General features: G+C 45.1%; 1 protein-coding gene and 1 long non-coding RNA gene across 3 annotated transcripts in view; one reads left to right on the forward strand and one right to left on the reverse strand.

Moving 5' to 3' along the window:
- The window catches only part of TBL1X (transducin beta like 1 X-linked), a 203,448-nt gene extending 202,969 nt beyond the window's left edge, over window positions 1-479 (reverse strand). The window contains exon 1 of one of the 2 annotated variants that reach the window (XM_054828345.1): window positions 364-479. The gene's annotated coding sequence lies outside the window, so the exon portion shown is untranslated. The remainder of the gene's footprint in view (window positions 1-363) is intronic. The other variant, XM_054828370.1, reaches the window with a different exon arrangement.
- On the forward strand, window positions 50-12,465 carry LOC129207443 (uncharacterized). The gene is made up of 6 exons (XR_008577441.1): window positions 50-184; window positions 8,877-8,972; window positions 9,837-9,930; window positions 10,824-10,986; window positions 11,077-11,215; window positions 11,304-12,465. It is a non-coding gene; the product is annotated as an uncharacterized LOC129207443 (long non-coding RNA).
- Window positions 12,466-12,808: the final 343 nt, after the last annotated feature.

Below are 12,808 nucleotides of genomic sequence, written 5' to 3' on the forward strand. Positions count from 1 at the left end.
GTGGGGGGGCACCGGGGGGCGAGCGGCGGAGCCCAGCGGGGTGAGGAGGGCCGGGGTGGGGGGGCGAACCTGCCGTGCCCTCCCCCACCTGGGTGCCGCGCACCCCCACGCACGCACAGAGACACGCAACTTCAGGCACCGCGGGTGTCCCTAGCGCCGCCAACGCCCCGCGGGGTGCCCTCAGGTAAACTCCTGCCACTCGCTTCCACGCGTTATTTTCGGTATTGTTGTGCTTTAACACCCCGCGCCCCCCCGTAACAGAAACCCAGTGACAAACCGAGCGCGCACACACACACCGCCACCCCCACGCACACGGAGGACAACCTCCCCCTCCCCCACCCCGCCGAGGAGCGCGGCGTTAACCTTGTGCGAGCCAGGCGCAGAGCCGCCCCGCGCGGCCGGGGACACGCGTTGCCCACGGCTGCCCTCCCCCACGCACGTACAGCGCCCGCAGGCACCCGGGCCCCTCTCACACGGTCCCGCCGGCCCGGATGGCGGCGGTTATTGACATCATTATTGTTGTTGTTATTATTATTATTAGTGAAGTTTGAGGCCGGTGGAGGTGCACGGAGAGGTGCCTGACGCCCGGCTCTGCGGCGGCCGGCCGACATAGAGGCGCATTGTCTGCGCCCTCACGCAGATAAACAAGAATAACGCATCATTATTAGTTATTACGACGTTCTGCACACCGAAGCGGGCAGGGTGCAATGATCCACGCGGGACACGCTCCCCGGGGCGCTGGGGGCAGCACAATGGGTGCTCGCCCCGCCACCTCTGCGCGCCACCGGGAGCGACGCTCCCCGCTCCTCTCCGCGGGCCGCCGGTGATGCGAAGGCCGGGGCGCGGGCAGCACCCCCCGGGCGCGGGGGGCAGGCGGGCTGACGCGGCCTCCATAGTTGTGAATCAGCAGAAACTGGCTTTATTGCTTATCGGTGGAAACGCAACACCCGGGGACAGAGACGCTGCTGCTCTTTAGCCTCTTGCGTGCCCGTCCTGTCCCCCCGTGTCCCCACCACCCCCACGGGCAGCCGTAGCGGCGCGCAGCCCCGCGCCGGGCGGATGATGCAACGCGGCCCGGCTCCATGTGCTGCCGCTGCCCCTCCCCCGCCCCGGCGGGCGCCGAGCTCCTGTTTTTTTCCGCCTGGAGGGTCACCCGGCGGCTGATTGATTCTCCTTTCGCCCTGCTCAGTCATTCGGGGTTGGAAAGTAAATAACAAGTTGACATCATTACCGCGCTCCGCAGTGCCCCGCCGCGCCGCTACCGCGCCGCCACGAGTAGCTGCGCACGCAAAAATCGCCGCCGCACCGGGGCCGGCACCGCTGCCCCTCCAACCGCCGCCGCCCCCCAGCACGGCGGGGCCCTGTGCCAGCCCCCCCGCCCCCGGCTCGGCTCGTACCTCCGCAACGCCGGGGGTGGGGTCCGGCCGGTCGCAGGGGGCCGCCGCGGTTGTTTTGGTGGTCTGAGGCCCCGCGACCTCCCCAGCCTCTGGGCTAATGTCATGCAAATTCTCAGATTATCTGGATGTTGCCTGGGTGTCTGCCTCGGTGGGCTCGTCCTGGTGACAGCGGGGCTCCCTCGGCACCGAAAGTCGTATTCGTTATTGGTTTTTTCCAAGTGACCCTTCCAAATTATTTTTTTTTGTCTTATTTTGACATTAAAGGGAATTTCACGCTCATTATACATTTAGCCCAAAGCCTACGTATTTGCCGTCACCGAGAGTTCTTATGGAAAAATATGATGTCATCCAAGGCAGCACAACAAAGATCATTGCTACATACATTCACGTATGTGTTGAAACGGGAACTCTCAAAACACTGGGAAATGTTATTGCGGGCTAATGTGATTCATATTCATATTCGGAGCCTAGAGATTGCAGCGCAAGGCCCTCGGCACTCAGACAGCCATACAAACAAATGTCTCCCCTTCTAAATAAGCTCCCATTCCACTTCCTTTTCTTTCAAAAGCAAAACCTACATGAGGTTTTTATTACTTGACAATGTAAACAAACAAAAAACCCCCCTTCGGATTTATAGTGAGATGGCACTGAATTTTTAGTTCTTGTGCTTTTTGGTTTTTGCTTCCTTTTCAAGTGCTGCGGGCTTACAAATGAGGTAAACTCATCAGAAAATGGTCCCAAGTCAAGACTTGCGTAGCTTCCAAGGGTTGGTCGCCCAGCAAGGAGGCTGGGACCGTTCCCACTCCTCCTGCGTTCTGCGGAGAGCCATTAAGCTCCCACGCCCTCCATTAGGCCCGGTCCTTGCCGCTCAGCCCGGCTAGGCTGGCTCGGCGCTGGGACGCTGGTGCTGCGGCGCGGGAGGGCTGCGTGGCAGGGAAGCTCGGGGACAGGGGGGATGTCCCGAGCACGCTCCGGCGAGGGGTAGCATTGCGGGTCTATCCTGGTGCAGCCTTCAAAGCCAAGTGTTTGGTTTGTCACTGCTGAGGAGCAGCACGTGCTCATCCTACGCCATCTGGACGCTCCGGCCATGTAGCTACCACAGCGCCTAAACCTTGGCTCAGAAAGCCATCGGGTCCCAGCTGGGCACCCCGACAGCTTGTCCCAGGCTGGCCAGAGCCCGGCCATGCTCTTCTGCTGAGCAGGCAGGGAGACGGAGCCGGGCAAGGAAAGACGGGGTGGTGGGGAACAGAAGGAGTTGCGATGGCGGGGAAATTAAATTGCAGCCTCATACGGATACAATGAAGTGACTTTTACTCTGTTTTAACTGGGCACAACCGCTGCGTGTTACCCACCCGGTATAAGTCCTGCAGGAAGCAGGACAAGCAGAAAAGGGCAAGTCCGAAGGGCTACGGCTGCCTACCCCTCCTCGCTTTCTGAACCCGTGCCTACGGCCGGTCCGAGTCGCCTGTGCACGGCTGTGTCTGAGCAGCGGCAACGGCGGGCACGGTCGCAGCTACGCCGGGAAGCCCAGCAGGCTGCAGCTAGCCCCTAGGGAGACGAGGTTAAATATTGATGTAATGCTTGCAGAGAACTTAAAATGAAGTCTGTCAAGGAAGGCTCTTTTTTCAAGCTATGCTTGGCTAAGGGGAGCAGCACAGAACCCATGAGAAAGACTTGGGGTTTTTTTCAATCAAAATCGAAAAAAAAAAAAAAAACAACTAGGAAGTGGCGGTAGAGTAAAAGACAGAAGAGTGAATCTCTGCTCTGGACATTACAATAATTTTGCCATTTGTGTAACAGAAGACCCCAAAGCGACCACGTACAAAAGAAATCCCCAGGTTTTGAAGAGTCTTATTTTTTCAGTTTCATAACTCGTGATGCCGCGATGGTGATGGGCGGCCGTGCTGCGGCCCTGCAGCTCCAACCAAAGGAAGCCAGAGCTGTGGTTTCTTACTCTCATTAAAATGGAAACACAAACCTGAAACAATCAAAGTCAAGGGCTAGCAGGGTTGGCCTACTGTGGAGATAATGGGATCATAAGACAAAATATTTTGCATTTTAAAAGATGAAAGCCATTGTTATTTTTCCAGTGGTTCATCATCATGTATTGTGTTGGTAACTGTTTCTATGTTTCCCCTCCCCCATGTTTTTCTGTTCTCTGACTATGCAGATGAAAGTAAGTTCTGTTGAATAAGTGCATGATTAAAAAATAAATAATTAGTTCTACTTTTACGTAGCTGTAGTTAAATAATTCTCCTCACAAAAAAAGTCTGAAAAACGGATTAGTTATTTACTCCTATTATGAAATGTAAAAAATGTGGATCTGCTGATCTTGTTAAGCTTTTAAGAGAATTAATATAAAAACTTTTGACATGATAGTGAAAACTGAACTGGTGTTTTAACTTGAGTAGATGCCTGGAGACTATTTGGATATAGGTGCAGTTTGCAATCCGTATATTGCAATACATAGATGTTCCGTAAACTGGAATGTGACATGTTAGCCACTAGTTCTGCAACACTCAGAAATATGTTAAACATAAATGCTTAGCTTTCCTATTACGAGTTGTCCCACCAGACAACTCGTGGTGGGAAAGCAGACTTTTAGCACATTATTGTTGTTGTTGTTGTTGTTGTTATTATTATTTAGCAGATCTGTGGTGGCAAACTTTTATTTCTGTCTTGTGAGCATATTTACAGTATTTGATATTTTTCAAATAAATGTTCTCATAGAGTCACTCATAGAGCAACTGCTCCGCAGCATCAAAAAATGGTTTCTCATTTAGCCACTTGTTAATACCAAGAGTTTCAATTTTAAAAAATTCTGATTGACTAAGATATTTTCAGGAATTGAGACCATCACTGGTATTTTTTTTCTTCACATATTACTTCATCAATATCTTTGCACTAGCCCAAAGGCTTTTGCTTAATTCACCAACACTTGTGCAGGCAGACCTCTTGAGTAAAACGACATTATCAAAAATCAAAAAGCACAGTGGGAGACCTTGTTTCAAAGCTTTTGGAAGGCAAAACTGTCAAAAATGTTTTCATTTTGCAAAGCAAGCATGGCCTGATCCTTTTTCTATCCTCTCTACCCTTTTTCTCTCCATAGTTTGCTTCACGTGGCTTATAATACCTGCATTTTCTAGTGGTATTTTTTCATCTGCCTTTTCGAGATGTGAAGATCTAGATTCCTTGGGCTCAAACAGGAATTTAATCTAATCTAATAGGAATCTAATAATTTCTGATAAGAATTTTGTTGCTATTATGCTGTTGCAGAGGTTGCAAACCGGGATGCGCTATTCATAGTTTCTTCCCTGGGCCATTATATAATCAATGCACATCTTCCACTGCTCAGGGACACTGTGTATTAGGTAAGTGTATTTTTGCTTCTTTATGTAAGATGATAAGAACATATTCAGTGATTCTTCCAAAGTGCGGTTGCAAAAATCTAAAAAAGTTAGGGCAACGCTCCTATTTACTATATGGAAGATACTGTTTCATATGTGGAACATGTGTAATTGTTATTACTTAAGATAAAATAAATCAGAAACTTTGTTGTATGTAATCTACACTCCTCTGATCTATTTAGTGGGCTGACACGAAGGGCTGAGCTTGCGATATGGGTCCCTTAGGATCCTCAGATGGAACAGAGATTTTTTTATGTTGCTCTAATTTACTCTTAGAGACAGTTTGGCCTCCTGCCAGTCTGGGATAGAAAGAAGAGGGAGGTGATCATCTCCTTCCTTGTCTTCCCTCATCCATGCAGTCTTGCGTGTCCCCAGCTGTGCTGAATTAATGCCTGGGACAGCTTCATGATTTCAAGCCTTTTTTCTTCCCGTGAAAGATTTTAGAAGAGAAAGTGGTTCTACCTAGGAGCTGGCTGCAGAGAGTGAAACACCTAGAGAATTAAAGGGATCAGATCTCCTGTGGAGAAGCCAGACTTACACAGAGGTTGTGCTAAGGATGTGAGAGATGTTAGCCACCTATCATCTCCCTTAGTTGCTCAGGTATTCTGGAGGTATACGAGTCCTGAGCTCCTGAGCATTGTGACGGTGCTGTCAGATGTCTCCCTTCATCCGGTGAGGATAATCTTCCTCTCTGAGGCCAGCGGCAGAAGCAGCCCTGGTAGCTGCTTCTGCTAGCTGCTTCTCAAAGTGGCTAAACAAGGTGGGAACCAACCTGGAGCCTACCCCTGAAGAAGGCTTAATCTTCCTGAAGAGTTCTTGATAATACAGGTGACAGAAACAGGCCAGTGGGGACTTTGCCAGGAAAGCCTCAAGGAGAGCCTGGTCCCTTGCGCGAGGAGCGCACACGCAGGGCAAGCAAACCAGAGGTTCATGGAAGAAGATGTGGCTCTGCCTAGATGCGTGGCGCAGGTGGGTAGGATGAAACAGTGGTTGTAAGGACCAAACATCTTCATCGCACCAACATTGGCCTCCAGACGCCTCTCGTGGCTGGGGGCGTCTAGCCCCAGGCTGGTCCTGCAGACTGCGTGGCAGTTGTTGGCCGGAGCACTTTGGATGCATTCCTGAGGTGCACCGGCTGGGTTACTTTCACCTAAAGGGAAGCCAGTTCTCATGCTCAGAACCTGCCCTGCTCTGCACACCAAGCACAGCAAGGGGAGAGTCAGGAGAGTCATTTCAGAAGTGCACTCCTGATTGAAACTAAGACTGGTGTAGATGCAGCCTGCGATAGTTCCCTGTTTCTGTTGACATTGCATTGTATAGTATTTTACACTTTAAAAGGTTGCTCTTAATTCAGTGGGATTACTCAGGATTTAAAGCATGATTCACTGTTGGAAAATGTAAGACATATGGATTGCTTCCCTTGCCAAAGGCAAAAATTTTGGTTCGAGAACTCTAAAATGGCTTTTCTTTACACAATCTCTATGGCTACTGAAGCGCGCAAGGTCTGCTGTATCATTTCTAGATGTGAGCTGCCGTTTTTGGGAACAATGAATAGAGGAGCGAAGGTTTCTAAAGAAACTCATATACGTGATGCTAATGCTGGCAGAAACCTAACCTGCCTGGGAGCGCCTCATGTGGTGCCATGGCCAAAAGAGCTGCTCTGATTACTGGGCACACAGAAAGGGAAATGCAAAGAAGGAGAATAGAGGTTATACTACCTCTCTGCTTGGCACCCATTCAATTGCCTGCATTTCAAGAAGGACGATGATAAATTGGAGGAACTACAGAGAAAAGTACCGATAATGACAAAAGGATTGGGAAATGGCTCATTTTTAAAGATAGCTATCTGTTTGACTTCTCAGTGAAGTAACTCTAGAAGAACCAACGTGTTGGGAAAAGAGCTAGCAGAGGACTCTTCAATCTGTCACACAAATGTAGGGAGATCTACAGCTTGAAGTTACAGACAAAGTGGCAGGTTTTTAAGGACAAGGAAAATCAACCAGAGAAACAGCTGCTGTGGATATGCTCTAACTGGAATCTTAAGTCAAGCATGGCTACTGAGTCTCAAAAGGCACCAAGAAGTCCTGTGGCCCATGTTATGATCTTATATGCTCAGAGTAAACTATTGCAACAGTGCTTTCCAGCCTTAAAATCTTCAAATACAGACATCTGAGAAGTGTATTTTTGAGAAGCCAAAAGTGTGGTTGGCTAACTATTTACCTATCAGTGTATTTAATACCAGTTCCCATTAAAACTCGATATCCTGACAACAGAGAAGTTTTACTTTGCTTTCCCAGTTTGCACACGCATTATTTCTACAGGTGTGTGCGACATGACTTTCTATTTTTAACAGGAATAGCTTTTTATAAAACAAACATTTGCCCTGAAGTTTTGGCTTGTTTGGGGGTTTTGTTTGGGAGGGAAGGGGGGTTTCATATTCCAACATTTTTCTCAAGGACCTTATCCAAGAAAGAGGAGAAATAAAGAAAAATGTAATATCCAAACCCTTTGATCTAGCAGTAAACCAAACTACTACTAGGGTAATGAGTCAGACCTGGATTTCAGTCTTAGTTTTCCTGTTGCTGACTTCATACAGCCTGTGTTTGCAGGGTCCAGTGCTCTATGTGGACATGAATAAAAATGCATGAGAGGAAGAAGAAACTCAGCTCATTTTTTATGATTAAATTTAAAATGCAGTACTACTAAATGTTTAAAAGACAGTATCATGGTATTCAAAGTGCAGTAAAAATAAATATTTTAAAATTCAAAATATACTTCCTAATTCCACACTTTGGCCAGCTGTATTTAAAAACTGGGTATTTAAATGAAGACATTCAGGTACCAAATCTATTTTTAGTCTCTGTCTTGTTCCCCCTGAAAGCAACAGTGGTTTTGCCACTACTTCAATGGGAGTATTAGGCGGCCCTTCACTTTCAATACCTTGTAACTACTGGAAAAACAGCGGATATAAAAGGATGAATGCACCTCTAATAAGTAATATTTTTTGTACTGTTGCAGTTCTTACATAACACAGTAAGTCATCTGAAAGACTGAGCAGCAATGGAGAAACTGGTTCAATAAATCAGTACAGATCTCCTTTACAACCAAAACGATTCCTCAAGTCTTTGCTCTCCTTAGTCTCTAAATCAAGTATTCCTCCTTCATCTATCAGTGCTGCTGAGAACTTCCTTCCTTCCTTCCTTCCTTCCTTCCTTCCTTCCTTCCTTCCTTCCTTCCTTCCTTCCTTCCTTCCTTCCTTCCTCCCTCCCTCCCTCCCTCCCTCCCTCCCTCCCTCCCTCCCTCCCTCCCTTCCTCCCTCCCTCCCTCCCTTCCTTCCTTCCTTCCTTCCTTCCCCCTCCCTCCCTCCCTCCCTCCCTCCCTCCCTCGCAGTCACAAGGTAAAACCTCATGCCATGAGCCCCCCAAGTGCTGCACCACCCCCCACCACATCCTCCTTTTCATTGAATCCTATAGTGCTGATTTTTTTCTCACTGATTTCAGCATTTCCTTTAATGGTGGTATTAGAAACACAAGTTAGGAAAGCTAGCAGGAACGAGGTGGTTCCTGCATGCCCCTCAGCCATCTCCCTTGAATGTCTTCCTAATGTGGCTAAGTTTAACTACGCATTTTCAGACTTCCAAGATCAGACTTGACAGCTTGGGCTTCAAACTATAGCTTCCTCTGCATTGTGTCATGGTAAATTTGTGACTGGCAATATTTTCACAAGCTGCAGTTGCTTATGATTCCTCTGTGTAATTGGCTCTGTGTAGGCTGCTGGCTTTTTTCTTTTTTTCTTGATAAAGAGGTGAAATATTAAGAGGACATGACAGATTACATTGTTTTGTATTTTCTGTACTAAGTTCTTTCACTCTTTTGTTTTCAAGCCTTTAAACATTTCATTTAAATTAATTTAAAATTTAGTAATGAAGGACGCAAATCTGTGAGTCACCTTGAAATATTTTTAATCATTTACATAAAATTCCTTGTTATAAAATAATTTCTTTACTTACTCTTAGAATAGAATTAGCTTGTCAACCCTAAGCTTTTACTTTTTTTTTTTTTTTTTTTTTAAGGACACTAACCTTCTAATGCTAACTAACTTATCTAAGTTACATCTCTAACTCTGTCAACTGTGAAAGACTGGAGAAAACATAACTGAGATATATGAGGTAAGTCCAGAATTTTCATAAATATACCAAAAGCAGAACTGAAAGTACCCTGGGGTATATAGTGATTAACCTTACTATGGTTTGGGTTTTTTTTAAACAGAAAAACTTTGAATTGAAAATAACCATTCTATACATTATAAAAAATTAAATGCTTTTGAAAGGAAGGTTAGATGGAAGGTCAACATTTTTAGACGAGTTCTAGTGTAACACTAATTGCAATGTTTTCCATTTCTATATGTTAACAAATTTAGATCAAGCCCCCTGTGATAAGAATAGAGGCAGTGTCTTTACATACTTAGCATGGCATATTTGTACGTTTATTCACTTGCTTCCCTATTAGAACTTGAAGGGGCCTGATACTGAAATTACCCTGGGGCAAAAATACTTAAACCAATATGCAATATGCAAAGGATTTTTGCAACACGGGGATACTATCAGGTTAAAAAGACATCAACTAAAATGGCATCTAATTTCAGCACTAAGTGCTCACAGGATCAGCTCCAAGGTTAGGGTGAGACCGTGTTTTTGTTCAAGCTGATTGCTCTGTAACTTTCCAGATAGAGAAAAGACTGTTGGGGGGGGGGGGGTTTAAGTCTTATGGACTCTCGGTTTTACAAATCCCAGTCCCTCCAGATGAACTTGGACTTAATTGGGAGTAAGAGCAGCTGCAGGATTTTCAGATATCACACAATCTCCGTAACAGTCTATATTTGCACTCATCCATGTTTATATTTACTATTGTAAGAGTAATGAGTAGCCCAGCTCAAAAGATTTATCTGCAAGTTAGAGCCATGTCAGCGTTTGCAACTGGAGTGTGGTCACTAAATAGAATATAATTACTTTTTATCTCTTTCCTTCACCCAGTGCCAGAAGCTAACCAGCTTGCCTTCCATAAGGGTGAGCTTCTGTGGAAGCTTCCCCATTGCTTGCAAAGGAATAGATTGCCCCAGTCTTTCTGGTAGAGTATATGTTAACTTGTTATCTTCTTTTACTGAGTCTACAACTTGCTGTAAAACAGCAAAGCAATCATCAGATTTATCAACCAAAACAGAACCGTGAAATCACTTATTTTTCAGTATTATTTGAGGGCTCGCAACCATAAATGTATATTTGTGTATGCATATTTGCACACATCAAGAAACACACGGACACAATATGCAAACATGCTTCATTTGAAACCCCACACCGTGGACCTAAGACGTGAGCCTTTACCCTCACAAAGCATCCCGCTGAAATCAACGGGACCAACGTGCCAGCAGCCCTTTACTGCATCCTGTCAGATCAAAGAGAAAGGCTTTGTTGTTCCAGTTGCACCGCAAGATTTCTGTTGTTTAGTGATATACCGAGACCCTTATTAACATCCATCCAGTTATGGCCACGTACTCTTTACTTCTCAGTAGTCATCAGAGCTTGAAGCTTGGGATTAATCTGTGCTCAGGCTCCGATCTACCCAAACCCAAGAACAGAGCAACAATCATTTCTTTATGCTTTTCCTTCATTTTGAGGGTAGCAAATTTTATCTTGAGCTTCCTTTTTTTTCAGAAGATGATGTAGTGACAGAATTGTAGAAAAGCAATTTCCCCTTTTTATTTCTAAAACTAAAAAAAAAAAAAAGTTCACATTGCCATCAGCTTACTCTTCTTAAGTCCCCCTATTGTCATCAGCATACTGTATTAAAAAAAAAAAAAAGCGCCAACTTTGAAATGTAGCTACACACTCCAGTCTGTACTTTAGCATCGCTGATCATACTGTTTTGTTGCTGAACCTGGAGAAGACTATGGGGGGGTGGCGTGCGTGTGTGTGCAGAGATGTACATACGCATTTGCCTGAGAGAAAGCTGCTCTTCCACAGGCGTTCTCTCACGGAGGATCACAGTAGAAAGAACCGTCCCACTTGGTAGATGTGCTGGATTGGGTAAGGCAGGGCAAGTTTCCTGAAGGCCTGGGTCGCCGGCGTGGAGAGCTGTGCCACCACCTCGCCCCGCTCCGTCGGTCAGCGTGAGGTCCCCGTGCAGGTACTTGTGAAGAGCAGTGGGCAGAGCTGGGTTCATGCAGCAATCCCGCGTCCCTCTCAGATGAAGCGCCATCCTTCTCGTCCCTCAAAGGTACGCTGAAGCTGAGATAAACAAGGGGCTCGCCTACGCGGGAATACAGGTTTAGTTTTAAGTGAAACTGCCGCTGTGTAGAGGCCGTTGCAGCAGTATGCCTTCCCTTCCACAAGAGAGCAAAATAAACCATATTGAGGTAAGGAACAAGAATTTATGATGGTATAAAAATATATTAAAATATCACATTCCTAATGAATGTAATTAAAGCAATGTGTTTTTTCTAGTGTGGGTCAATCTGCAGTGACTGCTCAGAGGCAGCAGAGAGAACAGATACCCAAGTGACGCCTCAGACCCTACTCTCCAGCTACTGGAAAATACCCCCTCTCTTTTCCTCTGTGTCTGAAATCTTTCAACACAGAGGGAGGATGTCCAGAAGAAGTGCAATGCTGCAGAGCTTCATTAAACCAAATGGAGTTCTTTCCATTTACAGCAGCCGAGGGGCTCATCCCTAATTTCCTTCTGCAGAGGAACGTGCAAAGCAGATTTCAGATATGTATTATGAAGTGGTAGACAGGTTGCAGGCTTGATGTACTGCCTAGAGATGGTCCCAGACTGTGAAGGAATGACCAAGAGAGAAAAGGGCATCTTGTAGTTGATACCAAATTTGTTTTTTTCTCCCCTAAACTGAATTTTGCACTTTTTTTGCAGTGAATGTAAGCATCTCATCCCCATGACTGTATTATTCCTAAAGTGGGTTGCTAATACATGAGAAATGCTGTCAACAAAAAATGGAGTCACGTAAAATGGTTGTAATTATCTCTAAAATTAGTACCCCTTTAAAGACTGTATTTACATGACCCATCAACAGATCAGTTAAGTACTTTCAGTACGTTTTATTTGTATTTGGCAGAACAATTTCCTTGCCTAAGTACACCAATGAGTGGGAGAGATTGCAGTTGACAAAGTAAATTAGAAAGAAATGTTTCGAGATTTTTTTTTTCCTATATTCTGTGTAGGATTTGGAAAGAAAAAAAATAATCTTCAATTCCAAGTTCAAAAAGACCTGACTTACCTTACTGACATTAGCTGTCTTTCTGTTTTAAACCACAAGCCTCTACAGCTGTGAAAGAGCATGAACTTGAAAAGGAAAACAATATAAAGTCCAGTGGGTTCCAAATTCTCGGTATAGACATTCCGCCAGTTTCTGAAAGTTTTAGGGTGGAGTTCTGGCTTTATTAAAAGCCATGATAAAATTACCGTAGGCAAAATAATCATAGGCATAGCAACACACTTTTAATCTTAAAGGGTAGTTGTTTGTTTGTTTTTTTAATTAATGAAAGTTGGCACATTGGGGAATGTATGAGATGTCATTCCACCAAGAAAAGCAACAAAAATTAAAAGAGATTAATAAATGAACTTACCAAAGTAAAACTAGAGTTGCATGAGCATATATCATAAGAAATGAGCACTTTTTTTTCCTAAAATGGTGGACAAAGTCACTATTAAAGTAAAATGTGACCTGTGGGCAAACTTTGTCAATGAGGTATTTAAAAGTATTTTAATTTGTATTTGTATGTAAATTTGTATTTACATTTTTGTTTACATGTATTTAGTTTTTTTTCCCTCTCTGGTTAGGAATCTGTAAGCTCAGTAGGGCCAAGCTGCATGATTTCCTTTGTGAGAAGGACATAGAGTTGCTGAATAATTTATATTGTATTCATAAGATAATTCGTAAGTGCTGGTGCGTCTTACCCCCCTAAATCTGAATGCTTTCCATATAAATAATGCA

This window comes from Grus americana, chromosome 1, assembly GCF_028858705.1.
Source record: "Grus americana isolate bGruAme1 chromosome 1, bGruAme1.mat, whole genome shotgun sequence".
In the NCBI taxonomy this organism is placed as follows: Eukaryota; Metazoa; Chordata; class Aves; order Gruiformes; family Gruidae; genus Grus; species Grus americana.